This window comes from Oryctolagus cuniculus (genome assembly GCF_964237555.1).
Source record: "Oryctolagus cuniculus chromosome 17 unlocalized genomic scaffold, mOryCun1.1 SUPER_17_unloc_1, whole genome shotgun sequence".
In the NCBI taxonomy this organism is placed as follows: Eukaryota; Metazoa; Chordata; class Mammalia; order Lagomorpha; family Leporidae; genus Oryctolagus; species Oryctolagus cuniculus.
Window position 1 is genome coordinate 2,214,109 of NW_027208202.1, and position 17,461 is coordinate 2,231,569.

General features: G+C 41.1%; 2 protein-coding genes across 3 annotated transcripts in view; one reads left to right on the plus strand and one right to left on the minus strand.

The window, feature by feature from the left end:
- Positions 1 to 17,461, minus strand: part of LOC100355262 (L-lactate dehydrogenase A chain) — a 591,718-nt gene that overhangs the window by 531,920 nt on the left and 42,337 nt on the right. The gene's annotated exons all lie outside the window — the stretch shown is intronic.
- Positions 1 to 17,461, plus strand: part of LOC108176055 (WAS/WASL-interacting protein family member 3-like) — a 91,059-nt gene that overhangs the window by 32,343 nt on the left and 41,255 nt on the right. The window contains exons 6-8 of the mRNA XM_070067657.1: positions 13,175 to 13,249; positions 15,631 to 15,670; positions 16,418 to 16,742. The gene's annotated coding sequence lies outside the window, so the exon portion shown is untranslated. The remainder of the gene's footprint in view (positions 1 to 13,174; positions 13,250 to 15,630; positions 15,671 to 16,417; positions 16,743 to 17,461) is intronic.

Sequence of the window (17,461 nt, forward strand, 5' to 3'; positions counted from 1 at the left end):
ACCCCGACTGGGACTAGAACCCTGTGTGCCGGTGCCGCTAGGCGGAGGATTAGCCTAGTGAGCCGCGGTGCCGGCCCAGTACCTCCTTCTTTGATGACCTGTTCTTTCCTTCCACTGGTATCTCACTTGCAGAGATCTTTCATTTAGGTCATTTTTTTTTTTTTTTGCCAGAATGTCTTGGCTTTCCATGCCTGAAATACTCTCATGGGCTTTTCAGCCAGATCCGCATGCCTTAAGGGCTGATTCTGAGTCCAGAGTGCTGTTTAGGACATCTGCCATTCTATGAGTCTGCTGTGTATCTCACTTCCCATGTTGGATCGTTCTTTCCCTTTTTTATTCTATCAGTTAGTATTAGCAGACACTAGTCTTGTTTATGTGATCCCTTTGGCTCTTAGTCCTATCATTATGATCAATTGTGAGCAGAAATTGATCACTTGGACTAGTGAGATAGCATTCATACATGCCACCTTGATGGGATTGAATTGTAATCCCCTGGTATGTTTCTAACTCTACTGTTTGGGGCCAGTCAGCTTGAGCATGTCCCGAATTGCACATCTCTTCCCTCTCTTATTCCCACTCTTATATTTAACAGTGATCACTTTTCAGTTAAGTTTCAACACTTAAGAATAACTGTGTATTGATTACAGTATTCAACCAAAAGTATTACGTAGAACAAACAAAAAAATACTAAGAGGGATAACGTATTAAGTTGTTCATCGACAGTCAGGGCAAGGGCTGATCAAGTCACCATTTCTCACAGTGTTCATTTCACTTTAACAGGTTTCCTTTTTGGTGCTCAGTTAGTTGTCACCGATCAGGGAGAACATATGATATTCGTCCCTTTGTGACTGGCTTATTTCCCTCAGCATAATGTTTTCCAAATTCCTAACAGGGATCACTTTTCAGTTAAAATTTAAACACCTAAGAATAATTGTGTGTTAATTACAGAGTTCAACCAATAGTTCTAGAACAAAAAAATACTAAAATGGATAAAGTATTACATTGTACACTATGAGAAACAGTGACTTGATCAATATATTTTAATCATGTATTTTTCTACTTTTTATTATAATTATAAATTGTAATCATGTATATTTATAGGTTATAAAGTTATGTGGTTTGTGACTACCATATAGATAGATTAAATCAAACTAATTATCCTATTCATCATCTCAAATATTTGACATTTCTTGTGGTGAGAACATCTGAGAATTATTCTCTTAGTGAAGTTGAAATGAATAGTACTCAATGATTACCTCTATCACCATACTGTATATTAAATCTCAAAAATTAAAATAGCCTATCTGAGCTTTGTACCCACAGATTATCATCTCCCTGCTTTCCCCTATTCCCCAACCTCTGATAACTACCATTCTACCATCTACTTCTATGACTTCCATTATTTTAGCTTCCATATATTAGTGAGAACTTGATCATTGGTCTTTTTGTGTATGGTTTGTTTTGGTATAATGTTTTCCAGTTCATCCATGTTGCCCTCAATGATAGAATCTCTTCGTCTTTTAAAAGGCTAAATGTTAAAAAAAAAAGGCTAAATGTTATTTCTTTATACACACACACACACACACACACACTTTTTTTTTATCTGTTGATGGACACTTAGGCTGATTTCATATCTTAGTTATTATGAAAAATGTTGAAATGAATATAGGCAGGCAGACATTTATTCCACATACTAAGTTAAAATCTTTCCAGTAAGACACTTTGAAGCAGTATTGATGAATCATATAGTGGTTTTAGTTTTAGTATTTTATCTCAACTTTATGGTGACTGTACTAATTTATGTTTCCACCAAAGGTGTATGGTGGTTATCTTTTTCTCCACATCCTTGCTAACACTGGGCTATCCTTTGTCTTTCTGAGAATAGCCACTCTAACAGGTGTGATGTTTTAATTTGCATATCCCTAAAGATTAGTGATGTTGAACCTTTTAAGATTAGCCTTTAGTTTGTCTTCTTTTGAAAAACATCTGTACAAATCCTTCTTTTGAGAACTGCTCATTCAGACCCAATTTTTGAGTTGTTTGAATACTTATATATTTTATATATTAAACCCTATCACATATGTGGATTGTCAGTATTTCCTCCCAATCTGTAGGTTATCTCTTTGCTCTGTTAATTGCTTTCTTTGCTATACAGAAGCTTTTAGTTTTGATGTAATCTCATTGTCTTTGTTTCTATTGTCTGCATTTTGTCAAATCTAAAAAAAAATACTGCCTAGACCAACACTGCATAGCTTTTCCTCTGTATTTGCTTTAGTAGTTGCACCATTTCATCTAATTTAATCCACTTTGAGTCAATTTTTATATTTAGTGCAAGATAATGTCCCAGTTCATTGTTGTATAATTGAATATGCAGTTTTACCAGCATCACATATTGAAGAGACTGTCCCTTCACATTGTATATTCTTGTCATGTTTATCGAAGTTCAACTGGTATAGTTGCATGGGTTCTTTTCTTGACCTTCTGTTCTATTGCACTGACCAGTATGTCTAATTTTATGCCAGTACCATGTTATTTTAATTACTGTTGCATGTAGTATAGTTTGAAATAAGGTAATGCGATGTCCTAGCTTTGTTCTTTTTGCTTATGATTCATTTCACTGGACTATTTGTTTTTCTTGTTCCATATTAATTTTAGGATTTTTTCTATATATGAAAAATGATCAGGGTGGGAGTGTGGGTCAGAGGGAGGGTGAAAAATATCACTGTGCTCCTAAATCCGCATGTAGGAAACACATGAAATTTGTTCACCTTATATAAATAAAAATTATTTACAAAAAGAAAGTTGATGTTGGAAATTTGATGGATATTGTTTAACAGATTAGTTCAAGTAATATTACTTCAGCAATATTCTTGTTATCCATGAACATGGGATATCTTTCTGTCTATCTGTGCCCTCTTCAGTTGCTTTTATTAATATTTATAATTTTGGGGATATAAGTCTTTCACTTCCTTGGTTAAATTTATCCCTAATTATTTACTTACCTATTATTTATTTATTTATTTATTTTCTTATGGTAATTGCTAAGTGCAGTTGGTCTAAATTCTTTTGTTTGTTTAAGAAAGTTCATCATTTGGTGTAGAGAAATGTTATCGGTTTGGGCGTTTTAACTTTCTAGTATTTAGTACTATGTAAATTTGTTTAAATCAAGTTACTTCACATATTTGAGAGAGAAACTTAGTTATTTTAAGTATTGATCAGTTGCCTTTGGGGGGCTACATGGTATAGTGGGTTGTGCCATGGCCTGCAATGCAAGAATCCCTATGGTTGCTAGTTCTAATCCTGGCTGCACTGTTTCCAATCCAGCTGCCTGCCAATGCATCTGAGAAAGCAGTGGAAGATAGCCCAAGTACCTAGGATCCCTGGATCCAAGTACCATGGGAGACTTGGATGAAGCTCCTGGCTTCAGCCTAGCTCAGCCCTGGGTGTTGCAGCCATTTGGGGAGTGAACCAGCAGACTGAAGATTTCTTTCTCTGTGTCTCTCTCTCTCTCTCTGTAACTCTGCCTTTTAAATAAACTTTTTTAAAAAGTGTTAAAGCTGATTATCATTTTTTCTATCAAGTAATTCAAATCTTAGATTATTTAGTCTAAATTTCATTTTGAAATACTTATTTTTCTTTGCTATTCTGTATTTTCAGAGTTTTCCCTCATCTTTTTTACAATACCATTATCATTTTCTTACCACATGCAGAAGCAGCTTCTCTTATACTTTTATGGCTTTTTTTAAAAAAAGTTTTATTTACTTATTTGAAAGTCAGAGCTACAGAGAGGGAAGAAAGGAGGCAGGGAGAGAGAGACAGAGACAGAGACAGAGAGGGAGAGACACAGAGAGAGAGAGGTCTTCCATTTGCTGATTTACTCCCCATCTGGCCACAGTAGCCTGAGTTGAACCGAACCAAAGCCAGGAGACTTGAGCTTCTTCCTGGTCTCCCATGTGGGTGCAGGGTCCTGAGCACTTGGGCCATCTTCCACTGCTTTCCTAGGACATAGCAGAGAGCTAGATCAGAAGTGGAGCAGTAGGGACTCCAACCAGCACCCTATAGGATGCCAGCACTTCAGGCAACAGCTTTATCCACTACACCACAGTGCCAGGTCCATACTTTCATTTTCTGATAATAAAAATCCATCTCTAGACCCTGCTAATGTGGAGAAAAAGGTACCCTAAATACACTTCTGGTGGGAATGTAAGCTAGTATAACCATTGTGGAAGCCAGTCTAGAGATTCCTCAGAAAATAGATCTATCATATGATCCATCCATCCAATTTCTGGGACTATGCCCAAAGGAAATGTAATAAGCATATGAAAGAATTATCTGTAGTCCCCTGTTTATAACAGCTCAATTCACAATAGCCAAGGTAGGGAATCAACCCAGATTTCCATCAACTGGTGACTCATTAAAGAAAATATGGTACATATATACACACTCATCTATAAAAAAGAATGAAATTCTGTCTTTTGCAACAAAATGGGTGCAACTGGAGACCATTATGCTAATGAAAGAAGCCAGACCCCTGAAGACATGTGCTTTCTCTGATTGGTTGTAGTTAATATATAGAGTACAAAAAACAAAAACAAAAACAAAAACAAAAACAAAACACCGTGTATATCCAGCTAAACTGACATCTAATGATTTGATTGTTGTCTATATCTTGTCTGATGGACTGTGTCTCCTTGTCTCTAGGCCATTCAAACAAATAGGGCAACTATTTTACAACTTCAAAAAGTGTATGTAAAAGAGGCTCACGGCATAAGCTTGGCCAAGGAATTCAGAGGCTGGTTGAGATGTCCATGTCCCTTATTGGAGGTTCCTGCATTTGCTACCTGCATGTGTCTCACAACTGAAGAACCCTCCTAGAGTAGGCCTTGGGAGTCCACTGGGATGGCTCAAAAATAATATTACTGCCATGCTCCTGAGAGATCTGAATTGTGTTCCTGGCTCCCAGCTTTGGCCTGTGTGCAAGCTGTTGTGGGCATTTTGTAGTGAATCAGTGGGAGTGCTGTCTCTGTCCATTCCTCCCTACCTCCTCTCTGTCACCCTCTGCATCCGTCCCCCTCCCCTTCTCCCCTCTCCATCTCTCTGTCACTCTACCTCTATAATAATTTTAAGATGCTTACTTAGTACATACACACACATACAGTCTCTCTCTCTCTCCCTCCCTCTCTCCCTCTCTCCTTCTCTCTCTCTCTCTCTCTCTCTCTCTCCCACACACACACACACACACACACACCCCACAGCCTAAAAGGCCATGTTCAGATTGGGGAGCACATGCGATGTGCCCAACCATAGAGTCAGGAGCCCTGAGAGGATGAAGGTCAATTCTCTTTAAGACAGGTTTCTGGTGAAAACTTCCTAGGTCCCATGAGAGCTACATTAATCCCCTTCAATGACAGCCCACAGTGACCTAATTACTTCACACTGGTCTCTGCCTCTTAATATTTCCTGTTCCTCCCAAAATCGCTGCACTGAGGACCAAGCTTCCAACACAGAAACATTTTGCAACACACTCAGACTATATCACACATAGCACTGTTCCACATAGCTTTCTAGAATTCATAAATGGGAAATACTGATGTGCAAAAACCTGCATCACCACAGATGGTGCTGCTTTTTCTTCAGAGGTTACTCAGCAGAGCAGGTGGGTGGACAGGGGAGGGAAGGAAGAGGCGGTATTCTGTTGTTCAAAATGGAGACTTGTAGGGGTCTGCAGCTTGAGAGAAAAGTTTTGTGTGAGGGTGGGAGGCATAGGGTAAGTGTAGACAGAGAGATAAAGAGAGATAGAGAAAGAGACAGTGACTGAGTAGAAGGAATAATTTCTTGTGTGCTCAGCATGGTGTAGTTTGCTGCAGTTCACAATAATGTTCATTTTGTGAGCAAATAGAAAAGCAGAGACCAAAGGTTTTCTCTTCAGAGAGGAAAATTTTACCTTGATTCGACGAGTACCTGTTGTCCACATGTATTGATCTATTATACCATAGTCAGCAAATATTGGCAGTTTTAAGGATTCATCTCAGATTGTTTCAGATGTTTAAAGACAATGTTGAAGGATCTGATTTGTTCATCACACGGTGCATACATGGACGGAGATGGGGTAAATGCAGGCCAAGCCCTAGAACGAAGCCCACCACAGTGTCAGTGCTGCCTGGTTTTGGATGACTCAATATTGAAGGTCATGCAGCAGTGTTACAGAAGCTTCTTCCAGAAGCCAGGCCTCGCAGGTTGTGACAGAGGGAAGGAAGGAAAGGCAGATTTCTCGTCCATGTTTTGTACCTTTTACCTCTACTACACCCATGTTGTTTCTCTTGTTGTTAACATGGAATTTTCTTTCAAACAAAATTTGATAAGATTAAATACAATAAATATAATAAATTATATATTGTTTAATATAAATATAATACATAAAATTATACATGTGCTTATATAAGTATAAGCATATATAATGTATAAATATACATATAAATAAAATAAATATAATCATCATGTTATTTTTCTCATGGCCAAAAGGGAGAGAAATTCATAGGTCACACGGTGATGATGGCCCACATCTGCTTGTTGATGTCTGAGGTCTGAGGGAAGAGTTAGTGGCTGGGACTGAATCCACAGTGGGGAGTTGGAGTTGTCTGGAGATGGCGTCACTCAAGACAAGCAGTGGAGCTTGGATTCAGGCTGAGGGCTACATGAAACTTCCCATGAGACCTAGGTTTCCTACATCAGGGGAGCCCTGGGGCATGCAAAGTGCTGATCTGCTGGTCAAGGGCTCCACAGATGAGTGGCACCAGTGACCTGGCAAAGGCTCATGGCATTTCCAGACAGAACTCTGGAAGTCCCACAGAGTGCCTTCCACACCATGTGACAGTGATGAGCAAACCCAGGAGCAGCTCTGGTTCACAGGGAGGAGAGATACCAATAAAGATGTTTAAATCAGCCATGAGCACAGATTCCTTTCTTTTTTCTTTTCTTTAACATTTGTATAATTTAACATTTGTATAATTTATTTGCAATACTGAATGTGAGATGCATAAAACATCTGGCAGTGGCATCTTGCCTCTGAAATTGATGTATAAAACTATTACCTCAGTTTTCTGTATTTTGTGATTTACTTGGGGAATGATGACAAGAGTATTTTTTAAGATTTATTGTATTTATTTGAAAGAGTTGCAGAGAAAGGCAGAGCCAGAGAGAGAGAGGTCTTCCATTCCATTGGTTCACTCCCCAAATGACTGCAATGGCTAGAGCTGAGCTGATCCAAAGCCAGGATCCAGGAGCTTCTTTCAGGTCTGCCACACAGGTGCAGGGACTCAGGACCTTGGGCCATCTTCTACTTCCACTGTGTCACTGCCAATTAAAACTGAAAATGGGTAGGAGGAGTAATGATGCTGAGCGAAGAGCAAATATAATTTCCTTGTCCTCTGAGACACATATCGACAGTCAGTTTCTGCCATTAGGATTACCTGAAAAATGCCTTCCTCTGTGGGTCTCCGTGAATACCACGCAGAGAATCCAGGAACTCAAAGGGGAAAATGTAATGCAGAAACTATCAGTCTGATCTACAAAGGAAATACTGGCAAGATGATAAATGGTGCCTTCAGCTTCTAGCTTCCAGATTGTGCAGGCTGGGCGTTCATATAGGAGGATCTTCCATAAACTTGAATTTCTTCCCATGACTGTGCTATGCCTGGTTCTCTTTTCAGTTGACAAAATAATTGGGGCAAATAATTAAGTCCTTTGCATTTCCATAACCAGAGCGTTGCTCACACTTCACAAGCCATAAAAAGTCTGGACACAAATTGGTGTTGATTAAACGATTCGTGTGTATTGATCTTGAGAGACTACAAATGTCAGGCTGGTTTATTAAAGTTCATCTGGGCTGCTGATTAAGATCTAGTCCATGAGGCCAGCACTGTGGCATAGTGGGTAAAGCTGTTGCCTGCAGTGTGGGCATCCCATATGGGCACCGGTTCAGTTCCTGGCTGTTCCACTTCTAATCTCGCTCTTTGCTATGCCCTGGGAAAGTAGAAAACAGCCCAAACCCTTGGGCCCCTGTACCCACGTGGGAGACCTGCAGGAAGCTCCTGGCTTCTGGCTTCAGATCAGCACAGCTTCAGACGTTGCAGCCATCTGGGGAGTGAACCAGCTGATAGAAGACCTATCTCTCTCTGCCTCTGCCTCTCTGTAACCCTGCCTTCCATATAAATAAAGAAATCTTTGAAAATAAACCTAGTCCACAAAGTTTGCTGTTCCTCCCCAGTGCTGTGCCGAGCTATAGCCATGTGCTCACAGAAGTTTCCCAGCCAAGCGTGCAGGGCCTAACTGGCTGGCCCAGAAGCCCTAGTGCCTGGGTAAGCAGCATGAACACGGCCAGCTTTGGAACAGCACTAGGCCACTTTCAATATAGAGATGCCCCTCAACTTACAATGGAGTGATGTTCCAATGAGCACATCAAAGCTGAAAATGAATATATTTAATATGTCTAACCCAGCAACAACTGGAGCTTCTTCTAGCTTGCCTTAAACATCGGCAGAACTCTCCCATTATCCTATCTGGGCAAAATCATCTTAACCTAAATTTGGTTAGTCCAGACATGCTGACCAGTTCATGTAATTTATTGAAAACTAGACTGAAATGAAAATCAGCTTGGTTGTGTGGTTACACTGTCACAAACCATCAAGTTGCAAATGCATAAGCCAAATCACAATGCATCAAGGACCATCCATCATTCTGCATGTTAGTCCTTTGTCAGGTAAGGAACTTAGATATTTTCTCCCATTCTGATGGGTGTACATTCACGCTAATGATTGTTTTCTTACTGTGCAGAAGCTCCCGAGTTTGATACAATACCATTTGTCTGGTTTTGCTTCTGTTGTCTGTGATTTTGAGGTCTTGTCTGAAAAATCATCGTCTATATCAATGTCCTGAAGTACTCCCTCTAGGGTTTCTTGTATCCATTTTATAGTTCGACATCTTCCACTTAGGTGCTTGATCTATCTTGAGTTTATTTTGTATATCGTGAGAGGTAGGGATCTAATTTTCATGTCCAGTTTTCCCAGCACCATTTATTGGAAGAAACAACCTTTCACTAATGTATGTTCTTGGCAATTTTGTCAAAAATCAGTTGACTGTATGTACATGGATGAATTTCTGGATTCTCTATTCTGTTCTGTTGATCTATGAGTCCGTTTTGATGCCAGTACAATGCTGTCTTAGTTACTATGCCTTTGCAGTGTGCTTTGAAATCAAGTATTGAGATTCCAGCTTGATCTTGGGGGAATCTGGACTTCCTGACTTGTTTGCATTCTGTGGTTCCATAGTGTAGGATTCATTTTTCTAATTCTGTATAAAATGCCATTGATATGCTCATATGGTTTACACTGAACCTATAGATTCATTCAGGTGTGTGTACATTTTAATGCCATTAATGCCTCAATCTCTGAACAAAGAATATCTTAATTTTTTTGATTCTTTCTCCATTTTTTTCATCATATACTTTTATACTTTTCATTGTAAAGAGCTCTCATTGAATTTCATCCTAAATAAATTTTTATACATTTTATGAAAGGGATTCTTTCCTTGATTTTTCTTTCAGCAAGATCATTATTGGTGTATAAAAATTCTCTTTTTATATGTTGACTTTGTAGCCTGTGACTTTACAATATTGCTTCTCCAGTTGTAACTGATTTTTGGAATTTTCTATGTACAATACCATGTCATCCACAAACATGGATATTTTGATTCCTCTTTTCTGGTTTTTATGGCCTTTATTTTTTTATATTGAGTAAGAGTGGTGAAAATGAATGGCCTTGTCTTGTTCCATATTTTAGAGAAATGCGTTCAGGTTTTCCACATTTAATATGAAATTTGCTGTTAGACTGTAATCTGTTGCCTTTATCATTTTCAGGGATGTCTCTTGTATACCTAGTTTGTTAAGAATTCTTATTATGAAGGGGCGTTGAATCTTATTAAATACTTTCTCTGCATCTCTTTCAGTGAAAGATTGTGCATGGTTTTTGTTCTTCATTCTGTTAGTCTGACTTAGGATGCTTATTGATTTCCAAATGTTGAGCCACTCTTTGATCTCTTGGATAATCTCTCTTGAATATGATGTATGATCTTTTTTTAAAAAGATTTATTTATTTGAAAATCAGAATTACACAGAGAGAGAGAGGCAGAGAAAGAGAGAGGTCTTCCATGTGCTGGTTCACTCCCCAGATGGCCACAATGGCTGGAGCTGCACTGATCCGAAGCCAGGAGCCAGGAGCTTACCCTGGGTCTCCCACGCAGGTTCAGATGCCCAAGGACTGAGCCATCTTCTACTGCTTTTCCAGGCGATAGCACAGAGCTGGATTGAAATTAGAGAAGCTGGGACTCAAACTGGCACCCATATGGGATTCTGGCACTGTAGTCAGCAGCTTTACTTGCTATGCCACAGTGCCAGCCCCATGGATCATCTTTTATATGTAGTGCTGGATTTAGTTTGCTAATATGGTGTTGGAATTTATTGCATCTATGTTCATCAAGACTATTGATCTGTAGTTTGCTTTTTATGTTGTGTCTTTGTTTAGATCTGGTATCAGAATAATATTGGCCTCATATAAGGGGTTTGACAGAGTGCCTTTCTTTTCAGTATTTTTGGAATAATATTGTATTGGTCCCTCTTTAAATATTTTGTATATTGCATTGTATTGTAAATATATTATATATTGTATTGGTCCCTCTTTAAATATTTTGGAGAATTCAATATTAAAACCTTCAGATCTTGAAAGTTTCACTCATGTAAGTTCTTACATTCCTCCTTCAGTCTCATTGCTTGCCATATGTCTGTTCAGATTTTTTATATCTCCTTACTACAATCTTGGTAGGTCATATATATCCAGGGATTTATCCATTTCTTCAAGGTTGTTAGCATTTAGCTGTTCACAGTGGTTGCTTATGATCCTCTGTATTTGTGTAGTGTCAGTTGTAACATCTTTTATCTCTTACTATTTTAGTTTTTCTTTTTGTTAGTTTGTCTAAAGGTTTGCCTATTTTGTTTCATTTTGTTGCTCTTTTATTTTTGTTACAGTTTCATTAATTTCTGTTCTGATGTCATTTCTTGCCTCCTGGTAATTTTGGGTTTGGTTTGTCATTGTTTTCTAAGCCCTTGACTTCCATCATTACATTGTTAATTTGACATTCTTTTGTTTTTCTGGTATAAGCTCTATTGCTATAAACTGTGTTCTTAACACTGCTTTTTCTATATTCCACAGATTTTGATATGTTATATTTGCATTCTCGTTTCTTTCAAGACACTTCCTGATTTCCTGTTTTATTTTTTCAATTGGCTAGTGTTCAGTAGCTTGCAATTTAATTTTTATGTTTATAAAATTTCTGTTGTTTTTGTAATTTTATTCCTTTGTTTTCTGAAGAGATAAATGTATAATTTCATTTTTTAAAGATTTTCTTTATTTGACAGGCAGTGTTAGAGAGAAAGATCTTATCCATTGGTTCACTCACCAAATACCCAAAATGGCCAGAGCTAGGCCTACCCACAACCAGGAGCCAAGAGCTTCTTCTGGTCTCCAGTGCAGCTGCAGGAACCTAAGCACTTCAGTTGTTTTCCACTGCTTTCCCAGCCCTTAAACAGGGAACTGGATTGGAAGAGGATCAGTGGGGCCATGAACTGGTGCCATAGGCACAGGCTTAGTCTACAACGCCACTGCTCCAGCCCCTGTAATTTGCACTTTTATTCAACATTGCATTAACAATATTTACCTCACTAAAAATAAGCTGCAAAGTCATAGTAATAAGCTGTACAGATGCATTAGAATTTATTTAATCTGGCTGTTCCTACAGAATGCCTGTTTTTCCTTTGCCTCAGTTTTTGGTTATTATAATATATAATGCTGAAATCAATATACTTTCCTATAAATGTATGGCATGGTGGGTCAAACCGCCAGCTGCAATGTGGGCATCCCATATTGGTGCTGGTTAACATCCTTGCTGCTCCACTCCCAATCCAGATTTTTGCTAATGGCCTAAGAAAAGCAGAGGAAGATGGCCCAAATGCTTGGGCCCCTGACACTCACTTGGGACACTGGATTAAACTCCTGGCTTTGCACTGGCCCAGGCTTGACTTGTAGCAGCCATTTTGGGAGTAAACTGGCAGATAGAAACTCGATCTCACTGTACTGCTTTGTAATTCTGGCTTTCAAGTGAATAAATTTTTAAAAGAAAAAATAAAAACCACATGCAAATTGTACATGTTTATAAAGCAGTATGTAATGGGCAAACAAAATCCTTAATGCCAAGTCATTGGAAGGAATGTTTCTCACATCAATTTTTCTTTTTATCTTGCCTGTGGATTTTGTTTAAACTTTGTGTAGTCAAGGTTATCAGTCATTTCCTCTCTTCTGAGCTAAAGCCCAAAATACCTTCTGACAGGATCACATCAATTGTGCGAGTCCCTCTAGGGCTCAGTTCCACAGCCCAGGCCGCCCGCCCACAGGACTTTCTGGTCCATGAGGCTACGCGGCTCTAGGCGCCCCTGACAGGCTGCTCTGGTGAGATCCAGGACCTCAGACCTGGGGACTGGCCCGCGTGGCCGAGGTCACGAGGGAGGTGCCCCCTCAGGGAGCCGGCCCTCGTGCAGTTGGGGGCAGTTGCGCTGGAGAGAGCTCCAAGGCAGATGACCAGGGCCTCGCGGGATGTCCCCTACTTGTCCAGCGAGGTGGAGGTGGTCCAGGTCCGTGCACCTTTGAGCTCCTGTCAGTTGGTCAGCTCTGTCCCATGTGCGTTAGCGCCAATTGTCAAGCGCCCCCCATCGTCCACTTTTATATCGTCTAATGAGGTTAGCCAAGCGGCGGGTCTGGAGGGGGAGGTGGGGGTGGAGAGTGGGGGACCAACGGACGCTCTGAAGGTTACAGTTGGGGCTGATTAACCGGGTACATGGTCGCAGTTAGCGGTTGGATGGATGATAGTGTGCGGCTTGCTTTTGTAAAATAATGCTTACTGTAATTCATTTTCTTTACTTAGAAGTTATAGTGATTAATATACCGATACTAATGTATGTAATCACATATACGAAGATATATTGAATATAAGTAACAAATATACAATGTATAAATGTTAGTATTTATATCAGAATATTAGAATATTATTTTTCTAATATTATAAATATTAGAAACCTACAGAGGCAGAACCTGCAGCTATGGAGAGTTGACTGTATTGTTCAAAACCTGTAGCCCTCATCGAACAGGTAAGCTTAAGTCATTCCTTCTACCACAAACACCATTTAGCTCTAAGTGTTTGATAGAAACCAGTGAGTGTGTATTGCACTGTATGAGAAACAAGCCCACCTGAGCCCTCCCAAAGGATGGACTCAGAAGCATGAAGGAAGCAGAAGGCAAGGTGTTTATTGATACTTGGTAATTTTTTTAAAAAAAGATTTACTTATTTATGGCCAGCGCCGCAGCTCAATAGGCTAATCCTCCACCTGCAGCGCCTGCACACTGGGTTCTAGTCCCGGTCAGGGCACCGGATTCTGTCCTGGTTGCCCCTCTTCCAGGCCAGCTCTCTGCTATGGCCCAGGGGTGCAGTGCAGGATGGCCCAAGTGCGTGGGCCCTGCACCCACATGGGAGACCAGGAGAAGCACCTGGCTCCTGGCTTCAGATTAGCATGATGTGCTGGCTGCAGCGCACGGGCCGCAGCTGCCATTGGAGGGTGAACCAACGGCAAAGGAAGACCTTTCTCTCTGTCTCTCTCACTGTCCACTCTGCCTGTCAAAAAAAAAAATGATTTACTTATTTATTTATGGGTCAAAGTTACAGAGAGAGGGAGACACAGAGAGAAAGGTCCTCCATCTGCTGGTTGTTTCCCCAAATGGCTGCAATGGCCAGAGCTGGGCCAATCTGTAGCTAGGTGCCAGGAGCTTCTTCTGGATCTCCCATGTGGGTGCAGGGACCCAAAGACTTGGACCATCATCCACTGCTTTCCCAGGTGCCTTAGAAAGGAGCTGGATCAGAAGTGGAACAACTGGGACTTGAACCAGAGCCCATATGGAAAGCCAGGGTGCAGATTAACTGACTGTGCTTCAGTGCTGGCCCTGTGTGAGCCAGCACACAGAAGATCTCTTTCTCTATATGTCTCCCTCTCCAGCTCTGTAACTGTGCCTTTGAAATTAGTAAGTCTTTAAAAAGGGTGCAAGGAGAGAAGAAGAATGGAATGAGCATGATGCCCATGCTCTTGGGGTGCAGAGTGAAGAGTTTCAACACATGTTTAGGAATAGCAAGTAGTTTTTTGCTGTTTTTGTTCTGTCCCCAATCTGTTAGCTGAACTGCTTTTTTCTTTCTCCAAGATTATAAATACATTAAGGGCATCTTAGAAATTTATCAGTTTCCAGGCGTAAGACAAAAGAAGAATTTTATACTAGCATTCTCCTACTTATTCCTACTGACATAAAAGGCAGAGACAAGGAAAAACAATGAGCCCACCTAGAAGATTTAGGATATAACATTCCAGGTGTGGGGCTTTTCCATGTCCCTGGGAAGTCTCCAGATTCCCACCTTGCTGTCCAGCCCCACAGGGCTGCCATCTTACCTGGTGCACATGTGTACTGCCTCCAGGGTAACTTCAGAACCCAGAGTGAAGTCAGCCAGCTCCAGCCACCCGCATTGGCACCCAAGTCTCTGAGCCCCAAGGGTAATTCAAATTATTTTCCCTCTGGTGAACATCTTTGGAATGAATGGCCAGTGGCCAGCTCCTCATTAAGAGTGAGGTTCCTGTAGTCAGGGCAGGTTCAGTGACAAGGTCTTAGTGATTGGTGTTAGCTAAGAGCTGCTTGGGTGTCTATGCCCCAAGCTTGCTAGTAGGGGAGCAGAGGATCCAGTAGCCCAAGGACAAACATATTAAATATGTGTGTGTTAGATTACATGTTTTTTTGACAGGCAGAGTTAGACAGTGAGAGAGAGACAGAGAGAAAGGTCTTCCTTTTTCCGTTGGTTCACCCCCAAAGTGGCTGCTACGGCTGGTGCATTGCGGCTGGCGCGCTTCACCAACCCGAAGCCAGGAGTCAGGTGCTTCTCCTGGTCTCCCATGGGGTGCAGGGCCCAAGCACCTGGGCCATCCTCCACTGCACTCCTGGGCCACAGCAGAGAGCTGGACTGGAAGAGGAGCAACTGGGACAGAATCCGGTGCCCCGACCGGGACTAGAACCCATTGTTCTGGCGCCGCAGGCGGAGGAATATCCTAGTGAGCCATGGAACTGGCAGTTTACATGTTTTTAAAGTATTTTTAAATTTTAAAAATTTATATAAATGGAACAAATTTTGTGTATTTCATACACACAGTTTAAGAACATAATGCCACTTCCCAAAGGAAGCCTTGATGCTTATGACGCCATGCTAGCCAGAAGGGTATGGGAAGGCCCAGTAGACAGTGATTAAGTATCTCTGTGTTGTGTATATTATTAATTCATTTGTATTTGTACACTTATAAACGTGTGTATTTGGCAGTCATAGGCTTATTTCTGTTTGTATTATTTTTATATGTCTTTGTATATATAAGTAAACATATTGATACATGTTGTGTGTAAGTAGACATTTCTGCAAATAATGACAGTAACATTTCTTCCCTCTTAGAATGTCGAAGTCTCCCAGATGTGAAATTACAGCTATATAGGTAAAGGAAATTTATTTATATTTTATAGACATATCTGAGTATTTATGCAGTTAAATATATGTCTTTAAGGATTCACTCAATATTTTCTTACATTTCCCTGTGTGGATATAGGTAAGTATTTGTCTAAGATTGTCATTTTTGCTATGGACATAATACAAGCTTTAACCTCCCATTGGTGAACCACGGCCCTACTGAGGTTGTAGGGACTTTTGGCTGACTGCAGCCATAGATGTAAAACTGGCTCTTGGCCTTGTGCTTGGGTAGTTTGTGTCCATAGTTTCCTCCAGTGGTTGGGACATACCTCAATCCATCAGTGGAAGAGCTCACATTAGTCACACCTCATGCATCCATTTGGGAAGGCCCAACCCGTGACCTCTAACCCAGTGACATTGGTCTGTCTTGGCCCCAGAAGGTCTGGAATTCTAGGTGTATATAAGTGTGTCAGTATCAGACAGTTCTGGAGAAATCTGGGGATGCCCTACAGATCAGGTTGAGGAGAAAAGCAGAGATATTTTCAAACTCAGTTTACAGATCATAAAAGCTACCTTGTATTTTGTAGCTTTTTGGAGATAACTTTTGTACATATTTTGCTAGACCTGTGACTATTTTTGTGTGGTCCAGTAAATGGCATTTGGTAACATTTAAATTCCAGTTGTTCTCTGCAGGTGTAAAGCACATCAGGAGGCACTGGCACACTAACAGTGTCTTTGCTTCTTTTGGTCTCCATCTGCAATGACGCATGCACAGGTTACTCACTGCTCCCCAACTCCTTGGGTAATTGGGAAGTCAGGACCTGAAATCTGTGACTACTGATGAGCAGCGATTCATCTGGCGTCCAGCAGGGGGCAGCAGGCAAAAAGTCAACAATTGTGAGCGTCCTGCACCGTGGGCAAGCGGCCTGGAGGTGGTGCCCAAAAGCCCCTTGGCTGTGCTGTTCCTGCCGCACGTGCGTCCCTCCTGAAGAGCACACCCTTGGTTCCTTTCCTTGCAGCCTGAGGCTCCTGACTGTGGCGCTGATGCCTGAGGAGGGAAATAGCCGCAGAGAAGCTCTCGTTTTCCAGGATGTTCTCAGGTGGGTGATTCTTCACTGTCTCACTTCATATTTTAGCCAAATTTACTACACAAATGTATCTATCAACGAAGGGTATAATGGGTGGACATCAGGTCAGGCTATGAAGTTGTTATGGAATCAGGACTGTTTCAGGGAAAAATCCTGACAGACTCCAAGGGCCTTTCACCCTGTGTAGCCTTCAGTGAGTGGGGCCTTTCCCTGGCTCTGTGAAGTCCCCAAACACCCACTCTCCACTGGCAGCCGGGCTGAGTTGTCCTTTAGACATCTGAGCGCATGCCTACATGCACTGCTGCCATGGTCACCTCAGAACACAGAATGAGGGAATGTTCTCCAGGGAGGGACCCAGCTGCAGCCACCCCTGTGGCACCTGAGAACCTGAACACCTGATAGGTTACTGAGAGGATTCATTCCTTCCAGTGGACAGTTTTGGGAAGAGTAGCCAGTTCCACACTGAGAGTGACAAACCTGGTGTCAGTTGTCTCAGTGATGTGGACCTGGTGATTGGTGTCTGCCAGGGTCCCTTGTGTCTGGCAGCAGAGGGACTCTCTGGGTGTTTATGCCCCCATGATCTCTGTCAGGTGAGTGGTGGGCCCAGTGTTGCCTGACATAAAGATTACTGTGTGTGTGTATGTGTGATGAGTGTGAGATTGTGTGTGTTCCTTGCATTTCATGTGTATTTAGTGTATGTGTATAGTTTCTTGTTATAAACTCATATATTT